We start from the raw sequence: 19,086 nt of genomic DNA, 5'->3' as shown, positions 1-19,086 counted from the left end.
TGCACACCCCACTTAGCTTCATTTGAGCTTTCATACACTTATAGATCTTGTGCATCATTTGCATGGAGATCCCTACTCCTTGCATTCACATCTACCGATGGGAATATCCATAGCTCATTGGTATGCCTAGTTGATGTGTGACTATTTTCTCCGCTTTTACCCCTTTGATATCTACCACCAAATTATATTTCACCATATGTTATGTCCATGGCTCATGCTCATGTATTGCATGAAGAATAAAAAGTTGATTCACTTTGAAAAAGTATGATCCAATTGCCTGACTCGAGCATCGTGGTGCTTGACATTTGTATTAATGTGGTGAATACGGAGCCATGCCTTGCCATATGATGAGATTGATGGGGGTAAACATTCTTTTAGGATTGTATACTTTGATAGATTGTTGATTTTGTTGCTTGTTCTTATAGTTATTACTATGTTGATGTTTGGCAATTCATCATTTCTAAATAAGCATGCATGCAAAATATTACATATTGGATAGCATGTCACATCAAAAAATCTGTTTTTATCATTTACCTACTTGAGGACGAGCAGGAATTAAGCTTGGGGATGCTTGATACGTCTCCAACGTATCTATAATTTTTTATTGTTCCATGCTGGTATATTATCATCTTGAGATGCTTTTTTGGTCATAATACACCAATTTATATTATTTTTCAGCACTAATCTATTAACCCAGTGCCCAATGCGAGTTTTTTTTCTGTGTGCTTTTTGTTTTTTGGTTTTCAGTACCAAACAAAGTCCAATTGCCATGAAATTTTTTGGTGATTTTTCTGGACCAAAGTAAGACCTAGAAGCTTCACGAGGAGACCTCGAGCTGCACGGGGAGTCCACAAGGCAACAGGGCAAGCACAGGGGGGCGGCGCGCACTGATGCCTTGTCAACTCCCTGTGGCCCCACTTGCCCCGTGCTCTGGCCTATAAATTCTCCAATATTCCAAAAACCCTATAGGCATCCATGAAGCACTTTTTTACACCGCCGCAAGTCTCTATTCCATGGAAATCCCATCCGAAGCTCCGTTTCAGCACTTTGCTGGAGGGGGGATCGATCATTGAGGGCCTCTTCATCAACCTCGATGTCGTCGTCATGATGTGAGTAGTTCACCTCGGACCTACGGGTCCATAGTTAGTAGATAGATGGCTATCTCTCTCTCTTGATCTTCAATACAATGATCATGGCATCTTTGCTTTGACCTATCCGATGTAATTCTGTTGTATGGTGCATTTGTTGGGATCCGATGAATTTTGGGTTTATGTTCAGATTATTCATCAACAATATTTGAGTATTCTCTAAATTATTATTGCTCTTACTTGCATGATTATCATATATAGATCCGTAAATCTATCTGATCTATTGAATTGCTTTGGCCAAGTAGTTTGATCTTTCTTAAGTGGTAGATGTGTGTTGTAGTGGGTTCAAACTGACGAGATTCTATATCCTAGTGACAGAAGGGGACAAGTTTCGTCTTTGTGTTGCTGCCAATAAGGATAAAACAATTGGGTTCATTCATATTGATTGAGTTTCCTTGTTTACATCATGTCATCGTTCCCCAAGCATTACTCTGTTTGACTTAATACTCTAGATGCATGTCGAATAGTGGTCGTTAGGTGGAGTAATGTAGTAGGTCCAGGCAGGAGTCAGTCTATTTGCTTATGGATGTGATGCCTATATAGACATGATCATTGCCGTGAAAATTGCATAACTATCCGCTATTATATCAATTGCCCAATAGTAATTTGTTTACCCACCATATGTTGCTTTCATGAGAGATGCCACTAGAGAACACTACGCCCCCGGGTCTAGTCACGTATATATTCAAAAAACTTATATTTTCCTCGCTGCCTTATTTTTATCTTTTATTTTAGTTACTATTCTCAACAATTATCTAACAACTCACGTGCTTGCAAATAAGAAGAACAAGGCGATTGACAACCCTCTTGCCCACCACGTTGCGTGCAAGTTGTTTGCTCTTTCGTGTGCAGCCACTGAAGACGGTTGAGGATTGATATTCCCATTGGTTCGATAAACCTTGGTTTCTTAATCGAGGGAAATACTTACCCGCATTGTGTTGCTATAACCCGTTCCTCTTCATGGAAAACCCAACGTATATCACAAGCATCAAACCTTCACTTGAATTGCAATGTAGCGCAATGCAGAAAGGTCTTCATGTAATGCATACACCAATTAAAGAAGGTCTAATGATGATGATCGTGAAACTTCATATCAAATTACTGCCAAACGTCATAGGTTTATAAGAGCACGTACTGCCCCGAGTGGTACGGTGATCTTTTCTTGGAAGTCATGTTGTTAGACAATGATGAGCCAACGAACTATGAGGAAGCGATCATGGGCCAGGATTCCGACAAATGTCTACAGGCCTTGTAATCCAAGATAGGATCCATATATGATAACCAAGTATGGACTATGGCAGACTTGTCCGATGACCGCTAGGCCATTGATGATAAATGGATCTTTAAGAAGACAGACGTTGGTAGTAATGTCAGTATCTGTAAAAGCTCGACTTGTTGCAAAGGGATTTTCGACAAGTTCAATGAGTTGACTGTGATGAGACTTTCTTACCTGTAGCGATGCTAAAGTTTGTTGGGATTACGTTAGTAGTTGCTACATTTTTTATTATGAAACATGGAAGATGGATGTGAAAACAACATTTCCTTAACGATTTCCGTGAGGAAAGGTTGTATGTGATAGAACCAAAAGGTTTTGTCGATCCTAAGTATGCTAAAAGGTACGCAAGCTCCAGCGATCCTTATATAGATTGGTGCAAGAATCTCGGAGTTGGAATATACACTATGATGAGGTGATCAAAGCTTTTGGGTTTATACAAAGTTTATGAAGAAACTTGTATTTACAAGAAAGTGAGTGGGTACCTTAGCATATCTAATAAGTATATGTGGATGACATATTGTTGATCGTAAATGATGTAGAATTCCTTGAAAGCATAAAGGGTTGTCTGAAAGGAGTTTCCAAACAAAGACATGTGTAAAGCTGCTTACATATTGGGCATCAATATCTATAGAGATAGATCAAGACGTCGAATAAGATTTTCACAGTGCACATGCCTTGACAAGATTTTGAAGGTGTTCAAAATGATTCAGTCAAAGAACGAGTTCTTGCCTGAGTTGTAAGGTGTGAAGTTGAGTAAGACTAAAATCTTGACCACGACATAAGAAAGAGAAAGGACGAAGGTCGTCTCCTATGCCTTAACCATTGGCTCTATACGGTATGCCATGTTGTGTACCGCACGTGATGTGTGCCTTGCCACATGTCTGCAAAGGGGGTACAAGACTGATCTAGGAGTGGATCACTAGACATCAGTAAAAATTATCCTTAGGAACCTAAATAGGAATAAGGAAATATTTCTCCGTTAGGAAGTGATAAAAAGTTCTCCGTAAAGGGTTACATGGATGCAAGCTTTGACAACGATCATGATGACCCTGAGTCGCAAACTAGTTACGTATATTGGAGAAGTCATTTGGAATAGCTCCAAGTGGAGTGGGGTAGAAGCATCTACAATATGGCATATAGATTTGCAAATTACACACGAATCTAACTATTGCAGACTCGTTGACTAAAACCTCTCTCACAAGCAAAACATGATCAAACCCTAGAACTCATTGGGTGTGAATCACATGGCGAAGTGAACTACACTATTGACTCTAGTGCAAGTGGGATACTGTTGTAAATATGCCCTAGAGGTAATAATAAATTGGTTATTATCATATTTCCCTATTAATGATAAATGTCTATTATCCATGCTAGAATTGTATTGATCGAAACTCAGATACATGTGTGGATACATAGACAAGACCGTGTCCCTAGTGAGCCTCTACTAGACTAGCTTGTTGATCAAAGATGGTCAAGGTTTCCTAACCATAGACATGATTTTTCATTTGAAAACAAGGTCGCATCATTAGGATAATGATGTGATGGACAAGACCCAAACCGTAAGCATAGCATTAGATTGTATCACTAAGTTTACTTCTACTACTTTCTTCATGTCAAGTATCTGTTCCTAACACCATGAGATCATGCAACTCCATGACACTAGAGGAATGCCTTGTCTATATCAAACATCAATTCGTAACTGGGTGATCATAAAGGCACTCTACAGGTATCTCCGAGGGTGTTTGTTGGGTTGGCATGGATCGAGACTAGGATTTATCACTCCGTTTGATGAAGAGGCATCTTTGGGCCCTCTCGGTAATACAACATCACAAGAAGCTTGCAAGCAATATGAGTAAGGAGTTAGTCACGGGATCTTGTATTATGTAACGAGTAAAAAGACTTGCCGGTAATGAAATTGAACTAGGTATGGAGATACCGATGATCGAATCTCGGGCAAGTAACATACCGCTGGACAAAGGGAACTGCACGCGGGATTGATTGAATCATTGGCATCGTGGTTCGACCGATAAAAATCTTCATGGAATATGTGGGAACCAATATGAGCATCCAGGTCCCTCTACTGGTTATTGACCGGATAGGTGTATCGATCATGTCCACATGATTCTCGAACCCGAGGGTCCGCATGCTTAACGTTCGGTGACGATATAGTATTATTGGGTTATGTATGATGGGGACTGAATGTTGTTCGGAGTACTGGATGAGATACCGGATGTCACGAGGAGCTCCGGAATGGTCTGGAGGTAAAGATTTATATATGCATAGTCATAGTTTGGCTACACAAAAAATTTTGGGTCTTTCCGGTATTGTACCGGGAAGATTCTAGAAGGTTCCCGAAAATTCTGGAGGAGTCTGGAAGTCCACCAAAGGTTCCATCATGTCCCAAGGATTTGCATGGGCTGAGCGGAGACGCCCTGGCCTTATTGGGCTAGGCGCACAAGTCCCTCAAGGCCCATGCAGTTGGGAAAGGTGGAAAGTCCACATTTGTATGGAAGGGAAGGCGGAGGACCAGGATTCCACCTCCTCCCACTTGGCTGAGCCCTAGGGCTTCGAAGGGATGTTCCCCATGCCCCTCCACCTATATACAGAGGGGAGGGGCCGCCCCAAGAGGACACACCAACCCCTTGGTGCCCCTCTCTCTCCCTAGATCATTCTCTCCTCCGTTTGCGGTTTCGGTAGTGCTCGGCGTAGCTCTACCGGGATAGCTCCACCACCATCTCCACCAAGCCTTCATGTTGGTTGACAACTGTAAGTGCATCTAGTGCCCTTAGTGATTTTGGTGGTTTGAAGACTTATAGGTTAAGAGACTAATGTGTTTGTAAGTGTACACATGCTCTATAAGTCGATGAGGAGTTTGAGTTATACGATGAATATCGACCCCTAAAAATGTATGTCTTCGGATGAAGATTTTAATCTTACCTTGACGACTTTGATTGTGAAGAAATTTCGATGAAATTGATATTCCTCATGAAGATATTGAAGATGAGGAATTCGGTGGTTCCTGAAGAAAAACTGTCTGAAGACTCTGAAGCGTGAGATTACTCTTTATGTTTCATTTTCTTTACTCTTGAGTCATAGGAACGTCGTACTGTTAAAGGGGGTCTAAGTAATACTATGGAATGAATATACTCATGATGCTCAACCCAAGCCTAAACCAACCAAAGCCTCAAAGTGAGGAATATGAGAGACATGAGGACTTTCACAGTTGAAAGTTCCGACCGTTGCCGCGACACGCGCCACCTCACTGATCTTATCCACCCAACGGTCACAATATTTAAGGGCATTTATATTAAATCATGTTGGGATGCTCCCAGACTATAAATAGCCGCCCCCGCAACCACTAGCTGGTTGGCTGCTCCGAGAGAAACTGACACTTGTCATTTAGAGCAACCCAAATTCCTCAGTCTTTGAGAGAAAATCATCAAGTGAGGAAATAGCCCAAACACCAAACCCTAAACCAAAAACCATGTGATTGAGCATCACTGAAGAATTTGTTCCTGTGTGTAACTAAAGCCTTTTACCTTTGAGGATTGTGCATCCTCCAGACGGTTAGGCGTCATGGTCTAGAGCATCCAGCACTCAATTGTGGATCGTCGGGTGACCGAGTTTGTGAGGGTTTGGAAGTCTGCCCTGAAGACTTACCACGAGTGTTGGGCGAGGACTGTGTGTCCTTAGCTCTAGGAGAATACGGTAGGGACTGTGTGTCCTTTGGTTTCAATACCAAGCCGCTCCAAACCAAACGTACAACTGTCACAGTAGTTGGAACTGGGTCATCAACAACTGTCTTCATCGTGATATGGGTTCTATTTCTTCAACTCTTTCAATTCCTCAAATTGTATGTTGAAGACTTTGATATGCACTTTTGAAGAATTTGCTTGAAGACTTTCTCTGAATTTTCTCAACCTCAAATTCTTCACTTAAGATAATCTTCACCTGCTTACTATGGAAACTGATTCTCATAATCTTCACCAAGTAATTTGGTGTAGTAGTCTTTGCACTTCTGATCCTACGCTATTTCCGCTGCACTTAATTCATCATTGAGGAATTTCCTCACAAGGAATTTCCTCAGCGATGAAATTCTAAAAATTGCCTATTCACCCCCCTCTAATCGATATAACGCACTTTCAACAACCCATCTACTACTGTGCCCTCGCTCGCTGGATCAAGGAGGCGGATACGTCATCGAGCCGCACGTGTGCTGAACACGGAGGTGTTGTCCATTCAGTGTTGGATCGGATTGGATCCTGAAGAGTACAACTACATCAACCACATTATATACGCTTACGCTTAGCGATCTACAAGGGTATGTAGATATACTCCGCCTCTCGTAGCTATGCATCTCCATGGATAGATCTTGCGTGTGCGTATGAAATTTTTTGTTTTCCCATACAAAGTATCCCAACAAATGTTGTGTCATGTTTAAATACCCAACACACAAACTTTGATGTGGCATCCTCACTAATCACAAAGTCCCCACACAGAGTGAGGTTAAAGACACATAGTATATATATCCGCCCCCCCCCCCAAATTCGAACCGGCGGGAGGCATTCATGCTTACACATGCACTCAAATTATACTATATAATAATTTCACACCATGACCTACCGCAAACACAAACCAAAAAAGAATCCACGACAGTTAATCTCTCTAGTTGCGGTCGAAGTGATGGACCACACACGAGGCCACAGATGGGAGCGATGTGTCATAGCCCTAGAATGATTGCTTGTAATTAATTGCATCAACATCTTACATCATGTTAATTTTTCTTTTGAGCTTGAAATGGGGATGGTCAAACCCTAGCACCAAATAAAATTCAAATGAGTTCAACTCAAAAAAAATTCAATGGATCCAATATGGCCTTTATAAAAATGTCCATGATTTTTGGACACTGTTTTAAACAACAACCAAAGGTGATGCACATTTCTTAAAGTCATTATGGGATTTTTGAATTAACTCAAACTATTTGAATTGGATCTAAATAAATAATATAACTATTTTAACACCTCGAATAATTCTAAAACATTTTGTGGGATCTTGTAATAATTATATTAGCCCACATAATAATTCTCAGAAGCATATAAAATAGTTTGGTTTGAAAACCAAATTAAAACAAATCGGAGAAAACAGAAAACAGAAATAAAATAAAAAGGAAAAAGCTTACTTGTTCGGCCCACCTACCTAGCCCAGCCCACGCAACTCCTATCGTCTTCCTCCTCTCGCCAGAGCATACATGCAGCTTGTTGTCGAGCGAACAGTCATCTCCAGCCACCTCCTACTTGCCCCGAGCCATGTTGACGCTGGGGATATACCCCACGGTGTCGTCCCGATCGAGTTGACACCCTCATTCCTCCCCCTTCCCCCTGTATCCCTCTCCTGGCCATGGCCGATGTTAGAGCATGTATCTCCATATGTGGTTTTGGTAATTGATGACAATTCCTATGGACTAATGGTTGCCTTAAGTTATATTTATAGGATTTTTCCATAGCACTTCTTGAAGTCCATCTGTTGGGTTCAAGGAGTTTATATGATGACCAAGGTGGTATTCAAGGTATTATCCAAAGAATGGTCATAGAGACACAAGGTTGATCAAGATCTCAGACAAAGAGTAAATCAATATGATCAACACACAAAGCGTACAAGATGTACCGAGAGGGATCAAGTGATCCCATGGTATGGTAAGCATTGTCCATTACGTGTTTGTGTACTAACCCATGGTCTTCGTGAGAGTTCTATGTGGGGTTAGGTGTGTTTCCATGGGCTTGCGTCAAAGAGAAGATCTCATACAACCCATGAAGTATGACGTCAAGTTGTGATCGTCATCAAGATTGCGATGTGCAAGTTCAAGTGGATCAACACGAAGATATCATGCTTGAAGCTTGCCGTCCATTGTGGTGGCAATGGGCTTGTGAAGATATGCTGAAGAGTGGCTCACCCATAGTGAGTATGGGGGAGAAATCAACCAGTCTTCATCAAGCCAACGCAATCAAGAAAGGTGGTCCATATTGAGGAAGCCAAGATCGTCATCTTCTAGCTCAAGAGGACGAGGTGCAAGGTATAGGTTTGCCCTTGATAGGTTTTCTGTTTAGGATAGATTGTTGTACTATCAAGGGGGGCTCTCAAGTGAGTAGCTTGATCGTATCGTTCGTTGAGAGCTCAAACCATTTGCATCCTTGCATCATACTTCTTGGTTCTTGTTTGGTGCTTCTCTTTGTGAGTTTTAGAGCTTATGGTCATCTTCGTGACAAGCTCGAGTTCATCGAAAACGGAGTCCATATGCATCTACTATGATGTTTTCGATGTTGGAGTTGTTGCCGGTTATTCATTCATAGAGGACTCACATCTCTATATCATTGGCATTTTCATATCTGCATCGCTGTTTGGATAGCTCTTGTCGTCCTGAATCCAACAAGCTTGGGTTTGCTCGATTCGGAGCTCGTATGCGAAAGTTATGGTTGTTGCAGTGGTGAGCGGTAGTACCGCTAGAGTTGGCGGTAGTACCGCTGGCCCTAGCGGTAGTACCGCTGGCTGGCGGTAGTACCGCCCCTGGTCAGCGGTAGTACCGCTCCAGGAGCTTAGTACCGCCTACCTAGCGGTTGTTCATGGACGGACCTTTTTGCGAAGACTTTCTTGGCGGTGGTAGTGCATTTGCACTACCAGGGGCCCAGCGGTAGTACCGCTAGTCGGCGGAGTACCGCTGCAGCCAGCGGTAGTACCGCCGGAGGGTCAGCGGTAGTACCGCTGGAGCCAGCGGTAGTACCGCTGGGCTCGGGCTGTAAGTGGGGGTAACGGTCTGATTCCTTCCCCCACTATATAAAGTGGGTCTAATTCCCCCTTGGCCTCATCCATTCGTTGAGCTCTTGTTCTACCTCCATTGTTGACATTCTTAGAGCTTGCTAACTCTCAATCCCTCCAATGATTCTTGCTTGTTCTTGAGGGAAAAGAGAGAGGAGATCTAGATCCACATCTCCACCAATCACTTTCTCCTCTATGTGAGGGGAACCCCTTGGATCTAGATCTTGGAGTTCTTTGTGAGCTCCTTGTTCTTCCTCTCATATTTCTCCATAGCTTTTGTTGTTGTGGAGGGATTTGAGTGTGAGGGACTTGACCACTTCGTGTGTTCTTGCCATTGCATTAGTTGCATCGGTTTGAATTCTCCACGGTGATACGTGGAAGTGAGAAGTTGAGAAGCTTACTACCTTTGGTACTTAGTACCCTAGATATTGTTCTTCGTGGATGCTTTGGCATCCTAGAAGCTTGGTGGTGTCTCGGAGCTCAATCATTGTGGTGTGAAGCTCCGGGCAAGCGTCGGGGCCTCCAATTAGGTTGTGGAGATAGCCCCGAGCAATTTGTCCGGGTACCGGTAACCGCCCCCAAGGGTTGCCACGTGTACGGGTTCGGTGACCGCCCCCAAGATTTGCCATTTGTACGGGATCGGTGACCGCCCTCAAGGGTCCCTTAGTGGAATCACGGCATCTTGCATTGTGCGAGGGCGTGAGGAGATTACGGTGGCCTTAGTGGCATATTGGGGAGCATTGTGCCTCCACACCGCTCTAACGGAGATTAGCATCCGCAAGGGTGTGAACTTCGGGATACATCATCGTCTCCCCGTGCCTCGGTTATCTCTTACCCGAACCCCTTACTTATGGACTTTACTTTGTGATAGACATATTGTTTATTGTAATATATCTTGCTATCACTTAGTTGTTTATCTTGCTTAGCATAAGTTTTTGGTGCACATAGGTGAGCCTAGTTGTTTGTAGGTTTTGTGCTTGACATATTAAACGTTAGTTTTATTCCGCATTTGTTCAAGCCTAAACCTTAATTATTTTAAAGCGCCTATTCACCCCCCCCCCCCTCTAGGCGACATCCACGTCCTTTCAGCCGAGCGCCATCGTCGCCGCCGACTGATGCCACTGCGTCCACTAGCTTCGCCGAGGCCCCCCGACATGTCCACTAGCTTCGTTGTGCTCCTCCCCATCTCGACGATAGAGAAATCAAGCCCGAACGCCCAGGATCGAAGCCATTGAGCTCCTCCTCATCAACGGTGACCGTGGATCGCCACCGTCATTCTGCTGCTTCTGGTGCCTTCCCGAGCCCGCTGAGCCTGCCATCCGATGTGCCATGAGCCTCTCCGTAGATCCCCGCTTTGACCCGCTTGGATAAGCTGTTGTAGTTGTTGATTCCTCGTCGTCCGAATCAAGCCGCTGCTGAGCTTGTAGATGGCGTCGATTCCGACCACCCCGCGATGTGCCGTCTATTTCCTTGGATGCAGACGAGTGAGGGATTCCCTCCGATGCCCTGAGCGTACCCAACCGATGACCATAGGTCAACTCTAGCGAGTCACCGCCGCTCTGTTAGTTGTCCTCGGCCATCTCTAGCTTGACGACATGGCCACCTAATTAGGGGTTAGCCTCCCTGCTAATTAACCACAAAAGACATTGTGTGACAAATGATATGGTCTTGTTTGAAGAAGTGGTTGTTCGATAAAGTTGTTAGGGTTTAAACCAACTCACCAACCCTGCCTACTTGGCGAGTCTTTAAGACTGAATTAAGTGTTGGAAATATGCCCTAGAGGCAATGATAAAATAGTTATTATTATATTTCTTGTTTCAAGATAATCGTTTATTGTCCATGCTATAATTGTATTGAATGAAAACATAGATACATGTGTGGATACATAGACAAAACAATGTCCCTAGCAAGCCTCTAGTTGGCTAGCCAGTTGATCAAGGATGGTTAAGGTTTTCTGACCATACGCAAGTGTTGTCACTTCATAACTAGATCACATCATTAGGAGAATCATGTGATGGACTAGACCCAAACTATGAACGTAGCATGTGATTGTGTCATTTTATTGCTATTGTTTTCTGCGTGTCAAGTATTCATTCCTATGACCATGAGATCATATAACTCACTCACACCGTAGAAATACCTTGTGTGTGTCAAACATCGCAACGTAACTGGGTGACTATAAAGGTGCTCTACGGGTACCTTCAAAGGTGACCGTTGAGTTAGTATGGATCAAGACTGGGATTTGTGTCTCCGTGTGACGGTGAGGTATCTCGGGGCCCACTCGGTAATACAACATCACAAACAAGCCTTGCAAGCAATGTGACTCAAGTGTGAGTCACAAGATCTTGTATTACGGAATGAGTAAAGAGACTTGCCGGTAACAAGATTGAAATAGGTATACAGATACCGACGATCAAATCTCGGGCAAGTAACATACCGAAGGACAAAGGGAATGACATACGGGATTATATGAATCCTTGGCACAGAGGTTCAACCGATAAGATCTTCGTAGAATATGTAGGATCCAATATGGACATCCAGGTCCGGCTATTGGATATTGACCGAGGAGTGTCTCGGGTCATGTCTACATAGTTCTCGAACCCGTAGGGTCTGCACACTTAAGGTTCGATGATGTTTTAGTATAGTTGAGTTATATGTGTGGTTACCGAAGGTTGTTCGGAGTCCCGGATGAGATCACGGACGTCGTGAGGGTTTCCGGAATGGTCCGGAAACGAAGATTGATAGATAGGAGTTTCATTTGGTCACCGGAAAGTTTCGGGCATTACCGACAGTGTACCGGGAGTGACGAATGGGTTCCGGGTATTCACCGGGAGGGGCCCACCCACCCGGGAGTGAGCCTAGTGACCCTAGGGTGGCGCACCAGCCCTTAGTGGGCTGGTGAGGCCAGCCCAAGAGGGCTATGGCGCCACAAGGGAAAAATACCAAAGGAAAGGAAAAAAGGGAAAGAGGGAGGTGGGAGGGAAGGAATGGACTCCTTCCCCCAAACCAAATTGGGGTGGGAGTCCACCTCCTCCCTTCGGCGGGCGCCCTTGGGGCTCCCTTCAGCCCCAAGGCTAGCCGCTCCCCTCCTCCTATATATATTGGTGGTTTAGGGTTTTTTGAGACACAACTTTGCCACGCGCAACTCAAACTTATACCACGTAGTTCTTCCTCCAGATCGTATTTCTGCGGAGCTCGGGCGGAGCCCTGCAGGAGTAGATCATCACCACCACCGGAGCACCGTCACGCTGTCGGAGAACTCATCTACTTCTCCGTCTCTCTTGCTGGATCAAGAAGGCCGAGATCGTCATCGAGCTGTACGTGTGCTGAACGCGGAGGTGCCGTCCGTTCGGCGCTAGATCGGAACAGATCGTGGCACCAATCATGGGACAATGGTGATTTGAATCATGAAGTTGTACCACTACATCAACCGTGTTTCTTAACGCTTCCCGCTTAGCGATCTACAAGGGTATGTGGATCTAATATCCTCTTGTGGATGGACATCACCATGATAGGTCTTCATGTGCATAGGAAATTTTTTGTTTCCCATGCAACGTTCCCCAACATAAAGCGAGTCCTCGGACATATTGAACATGTTTCTAAAAGCAGACGGGCTTTCCCGAAGCATCCCGTCTTTTTACTAGTAAAGTTGAAACTAGGGCACACAACTACTTTGTCAAGTTGGAAGGCGAATGAGTGGTCTAAAGACAATTAAAGACTTCAGATCCGAGCACATGACAATGAAGAAGGAACTCGCCTGTCAAGCTGAAGACATTGAAGAATAAGACATTCCTATGAAGGCATAGTTCTCGGCTTTGATGACCCGTTCATGGGGTACTGATGGTGTCCTGGACTAAGGGGTGTAAACCCTGACAGTCTGTCATCAATGGCTGGGATGATGGCCCACTGACCACTAGAAGGAAGGACTGCCAAAGCTATGGTCCTCAACATAGGCAAGATGGAAACTTCCGAAGACTTAACGTGCACATTAAGGAGTGTTTTCGTAGTCGACATGTTTATCCTGGATGATAGCCGATCATACGTGTAACCTAGGTATCCCTGGTGCATATATAAGCAAAGGCTTTTAGTCTTTAGGGACAAGAACACAAGCCTTAGGGTTTAGAACACAATCATACAATCTCGAGGTAGATCATCTTGTACTTTGTACCCGCTCCAACCAATATAATCAAAGCAGGACATAGGGTTTTACCAATTTCAGAGGGCCCGAACCCGGGGTAAAACATTGCCCTCCTTGTTTCTTATTACCATTTTTCCTAGATCACCAGCTCGGGACCCCCTACCCGAGATTCGCCGGTTTTAGCACCGACAGGGAGATAAAAAAATGTTTGGCAACCATGGAATTTTTACTGCATCTAACTGATGCTAGTTGTTCGGTTAATCGATGGACAAATTATCATGTGTACTGTAGGAGTCTACTCTAGTAATCTAAATTGGTGTATAAAGTGATGGTTCTTAAGTTTAAAATGTGTCATCATGTAGTTCACTATGTAAGAAGCATCAACAATGTAAGCTCACCAATAGGCATCATGTACATCCTATCTTTGTAGATAAGTAAGTCATATACAAGCTCAATCTCTGCTAATTTGCCACAAAAAGTATTCCTAAAACCGGGCATCCACTTAATATTTGGAAAATATGAGGATGAAACACGCAGCTCGATCACAAAAAATCATATTAGGTTCACAAATCAAAAGTTTGAGAGAAATTAAAATGCTAAAGGAAACATCAATGCCTCATGGTAGCTAGAAATATCTGGATTATAATTCATGGGTTAATTGATGGACACATTATCATGTGTATTGTAGGAGTCTATTCTAGTAACGTGAATTGGTGTATAAAGTGATGTTTCTTATGTTTAAAATGCATCATCATGTATTCCACTATGTAAGAAGTATCAACAATGCAAGCTCACCATAGGCATCATGTACAACCTATATTTGTAGAAAATAGGTCATATACAAGCCCAATCTCTGCCGATTTTCCACAAAATTTATTCCTAAAACCTGGCATCCACTTAATATTTGGAAAATATTAATATGACACAAGCAACTTGATTAGAAAAGATCATGTCAGATTCATGAATCAAAAGTTCGAGAGAAGTCAAAATGCTAGAAGAAACATCAGTGCCACATGGCAGCTAGAAATCTAGATTATATTTCATAAACATAACTAGATATTAACTACCAAATTATTCTATTTATAATAGTTGAATCAACTAAAAGACCACGGATGTCTTGCGTACACACTGCACACTATCAGCATTCAAAATGTAATGCGTAACTATAAGAACCTAGTGGCATCATGATGTTAATATGATAAGTAAATATCCAAAGAATAAGGATGATAAGTTCATGATTGGGCACAAGGAATGTGTAGACTATATAACCTTCCTTATTTTCACCCACACAAGAAACTAATCAGCTAGACATGCAAGAAAAATAACTATAATAAAACAACAAGGACTCACAGTTACGAATAATAAAGCATAAGGACCTACATAAACCAACTGAATGCACAAATAATTTCACGTCTCCAGCTTGCTTTTGAACCCACTATCTCCTCTTCCCTCGTTACAAAAAGAAAACATGCGCACACACCAACTCTTTGATGGACCGCGCGCGCCTCCGCCCGCTAAACAAAGCAAAATGCTCACCGCAAAGTTTTTTTTGGATCCATTTGGAGTTCTTGTGGCTGATATGACTAACCACAACAATGAATATCGCTTTGAGTCATGACCAGACACGACCGACATAGATATCTAGAAGCAAGATGAACCACTCCAACTAATAAGTAATACCTTACTTCCTTACTACACAATATACTACTTCAAAAATATTAAAATTATCTCATGCATCTGGAATGGATTGATGAACTTTCGGTCCAATGTTTAACAACTTTTACCTTGGCAAATAGATAGTGTTAGAGCATATTTCTCCATATGTGGTTTTGGTAATGGATGACAATCCCTATGGACTAATGGTTGCCTTGAGTTATATACGAAGGATTTGTCCATAAGCACTTCTTGAAGTCCATCTGTTGGTTTCAATGAGTTTATATGATGACCAAGGTGGTACTCAAGGTTTTATCCAAAGATTGGTTACAAAGACACAAGGTTGATCAAGACTAAGTCAAAGAGTGAATCAAGTTGATCAACACACAAAGCGTACAAGATGTACCGAGAGGGATCAAGTGATCCCATGGTATGGTAAGCACTGTCCATTACACTTTGTGTACTAACCAATGGTATTCGTGAGAGTACTATGTGGGGTTAGGTGTGTTTCCAAGGGCTTGCGTCAAGGGGAAGATCTCATTCAACCCATGGAAGTTTGCGGTGTGCAAGTTCAAGTGGATCATCACGAAGAGATCATGCTTGAATCTTCCCGTCCATTGTGGTGGCAATAGATTTGTGAAGATATGCTGAAGAGTGGCTCACTCATAGTGGAGTATGGGGGAGCAATCTACTAGTCTTCATCGAGCCGTCGCAATCAAGGAAGGTGGTCCATCTTGAGGAGGACAACATCATCATCATCTAGCTCAAGTGGACTATGCGCAAGGTATTTGTTTGGCCTTGATAGGTTTTCTATTTTACCGGTCTCAGTGTGTTAGTCGGGAGACCGGGCAATAGGATAGATTGTCGTACTGTCAAGGGGGCTCTCAAGTGAGTAGCTTGATCACATTGTTCCTTGAGAGCTCAAATGTGATAGACTGGCTTATTAGGGATGATAGACTACTCATATCAATAAGGAATTCCTTCTTTTCCGGGAGCCCATTCGAACAGAACTCCCAGGTTAAGCGTGCTTGGCTTGGAGTAGTTCTAGGATGGGTGACCGACTGGGAAGTTGATCCCGGGTGCGCATGACTGAGGACAAAGTGCGCAAAAAAGACTAGTATTGATATGTGGGCCAGTCTAGACCCCGCCAGGAGTAACGACCGCCGGCGGGTGTGTCCGGGGGGTTACAAGTTCGGTATCAGCCGGCGGTAGTTACATGAATGTTTGCGGGGGTGCGCATGACTGAGGACGAAGTGCGCAAAAAAGACTAGTATTGATATGTGGGGCCAGTCTAGACCCCGCCAGGAGTAACGACCGCCGGCGGGTGTGTCCGGGGCGTTACAAGTTCGGTATCAGCCGGCGGGTGTGTCCGGAGCGTTACAAGTTCGGTATCAGAGCCGACCCTTGCAGTTACATGGATGTTTGCGGACAGGTGTGCGGTCATGTTGTTCATGACGTTTGTGACCCGTCGTGGCACACGACATGGTGCATGTACTGGACTGGATGCACAGACGTTTGTACCAAGATGGAACGCTCCTGTGGCCCGACGAGGACGTCGGTTCCTCTGAGTGGTGGTGTATGTGATAGCCTGCCTTATTAGGGATGATAGACTACTCATATCAATAAGGAATTCCTTCTTTTCCGGGAGCCCATTCGAACATAACTCCCAGGTTAAGCGTGCTTGTGATCGACCGAGAAGTTCATTGATAACCCACAAGTATAGGGGATCAGTTGTAGCCTTTCTCGATAAGTAAGAGTGTCGAACCCAACGAGGAGCTAAAGGTAGGACAAATATTCCCTCAAGTTCTATCGACCACCGATACAACTCTACGCACACTTTACGCTCGCTTTACCTAGAACAAGTATGAAACTAGAAGTACTATGTAGGCGTGATAGGATAGGTTTGCAAGAGAACAAAGAACATGTAAATAAAAACTAGGGGCTGGTTAGAAACAATTACGTTAGTTTAACGAGTGTGGAAAAGTGGCCCTTACTTGGAATTCTATGCTCTTATGATTGGAACTATTAGCAAGCATCCGCAACTACTAACGTTCATTAAGGTAAAATCCAACCATAGCAATAAGATATATTGGTCCCCCTTCAATCCCGTATGCATCAATTTCTATGCTAGGCTGAAGCTTCTGTCACCCTTGCCCTCCAATACATAGTCCTATCAACATACTACTAACCCTATGGTGTGATCCACGCGCGCGCTCATATGATGGGCACCAAAGGACAGCAACATAACCACAAGCAAATTAAACCAATCATAGCAATTTATCAATCACCGATAGGACAACGAAAATCTACTCAGACATCATAGGATGGCAACACATCATTGGATAATAATATGAAGCATAAAGCACCATGTTCAAGTAGAGGGCACAAAGGGTTGCGGGAGAGTGGACCGCTGAATATAGATGGGGGAAGATGATGGAGGTGTTGGTGAAGATGACGGAGGTGTTGGTGTAGATCACCGTCACACGATGATGTCCCGGGCGGCGTTCCGGCGCCGCCGGGAGAGAGGGGAGAGAGCCCCCCTTCTTATTCTTATTCCTTGGCCTCCTCCCTAGATGGGAGAAGGGTTTCCCCTCTGGTCCATGGTCTCCATGGCGGCGAAGGGGCGAGAGCCCCTCCGAGATTGGATCTCTCTCTCTGTGTCCTTCTGTTTCTGCGCTCCCAGATTCTGCCTTTGACAGTTTCTTAAATTCCCGGAGATCCGTAACTCCGATTGGGCTGAAATTTTAACACGGTTTTCTTCCGTATATTATCTTTCTTGCGGCAAAAGAAGGGCACCAACTGCCTTAGGGATTGGTCACAAGCCTGCCAGGCGTGGGCCCACCCCCAGGTCGCGGCTAGGGGGCTTGTGACCCCCTCGGGCATCGTTTCACGTTGATTCTTCTTCCCAAAAATCATAAACATTCCAAAAAAATCCCCTAGGTTTTTTATTGCGTTTGGACTTCGTTTGGTATGGATAATCTGCGAAACAAAAAACATGCAACAAACAGGAACTGGCACTGGGCACTAGATCAATATGTTAGTCCCAAAAATAGTATAAAAAGTTGCCAAAAGTATATGAAAGTTGTAGAATATTGGGATGAAACAATCAAAAATTATAGATACGACGGAGACGTATCATTGATCCCGGGTGCGCATGAGTGAGGACAAAGTGCATAGAAAAGACTAGTATTGATATGTGGGGCCAGTCTAGATCCCGCCAGGAGTAACGACCGCCGGCGGGTGTGTCCGGGGTGTTACATCAAACCATTGCATTCTTGTCATCATCATCTTTCTTGGTTCTTGGTTGGCTTTTCTCTATGTGGGTTCTTGAGCTTATGGTCACCTTCACGACAAGCTCAAGTTCATCGAAAACGGAGTTCATGTGCATCTTCTATGATGTTTTCGATGTTGGAGTTTTTGTTGGTTCTTCATTCATAGAGGTTTCACATCTCTATATCATTGGCATTTTCATAACTACATGTTATTAAGATAACAAGCTTGTCGTGTGCTATCCAACAAACTTGAATTTCCTCAATTCGGAGCTCGTATGCGAAAGTTATGGCAGTTTTAGTGCGAGGACAAGTTTTCACTCTCAAGCGGAAGTACCGCTAGGGGAAAGCGGTAGTACTGCTCGGGCGGTACTACCGCCCTCCCCTTTCGGACCCTCTTCCGCTTAGTTTTTGTCTCTGGCATCTTCGGCCCCTTTGCCCATCTTGAGTGGAAGTACCGCTCGGGCCTGAGCGGTACTACCGCTCTGGCGATACGACGTCCTCCCTTTTCGACCCCTCTTCCACTTAGTTTCTCTCTCTCGTGCCTTTGATCATTTTGAGCGGAAGTACCACTGGGAGAGGAGCGGTAGTATCGCTCTAGCGGAAGTACCGCTCAGCCAAGCGGTAGTACCACTTGTGCATGACCTGTGAACATAACAGTTGGATTTGGGAAGACCTATTTAAGGGGGTCTTCTGCCCCAATGGTTTTCAACCCTTGAGCTCGTGTTCTTTCCCCATTGTTTACCTTCTTCGAGCTTGCTAACTCTCAATCCCTCCAATAATTCTTGCTAG

This window comes from Hordeum vulgare, chromosome 4H (assembly GCF_904849725.1).
Source record: "Hordeum vulgare subsp. vulgare chromosome 4H, MorexV3_pseudomolecules_assembly, whole genome shotgun sequence".
NCBI classification, from domain to species: domain Eukaryota; kingdom Viridiplantae; phylum Streptophyta; class Magnoliopsida; order Poales; family Poaceae; genus Hordeum; species Hordeum vulgare.
Note: the sequence above shows the minus strand (reverse complement) of the source record.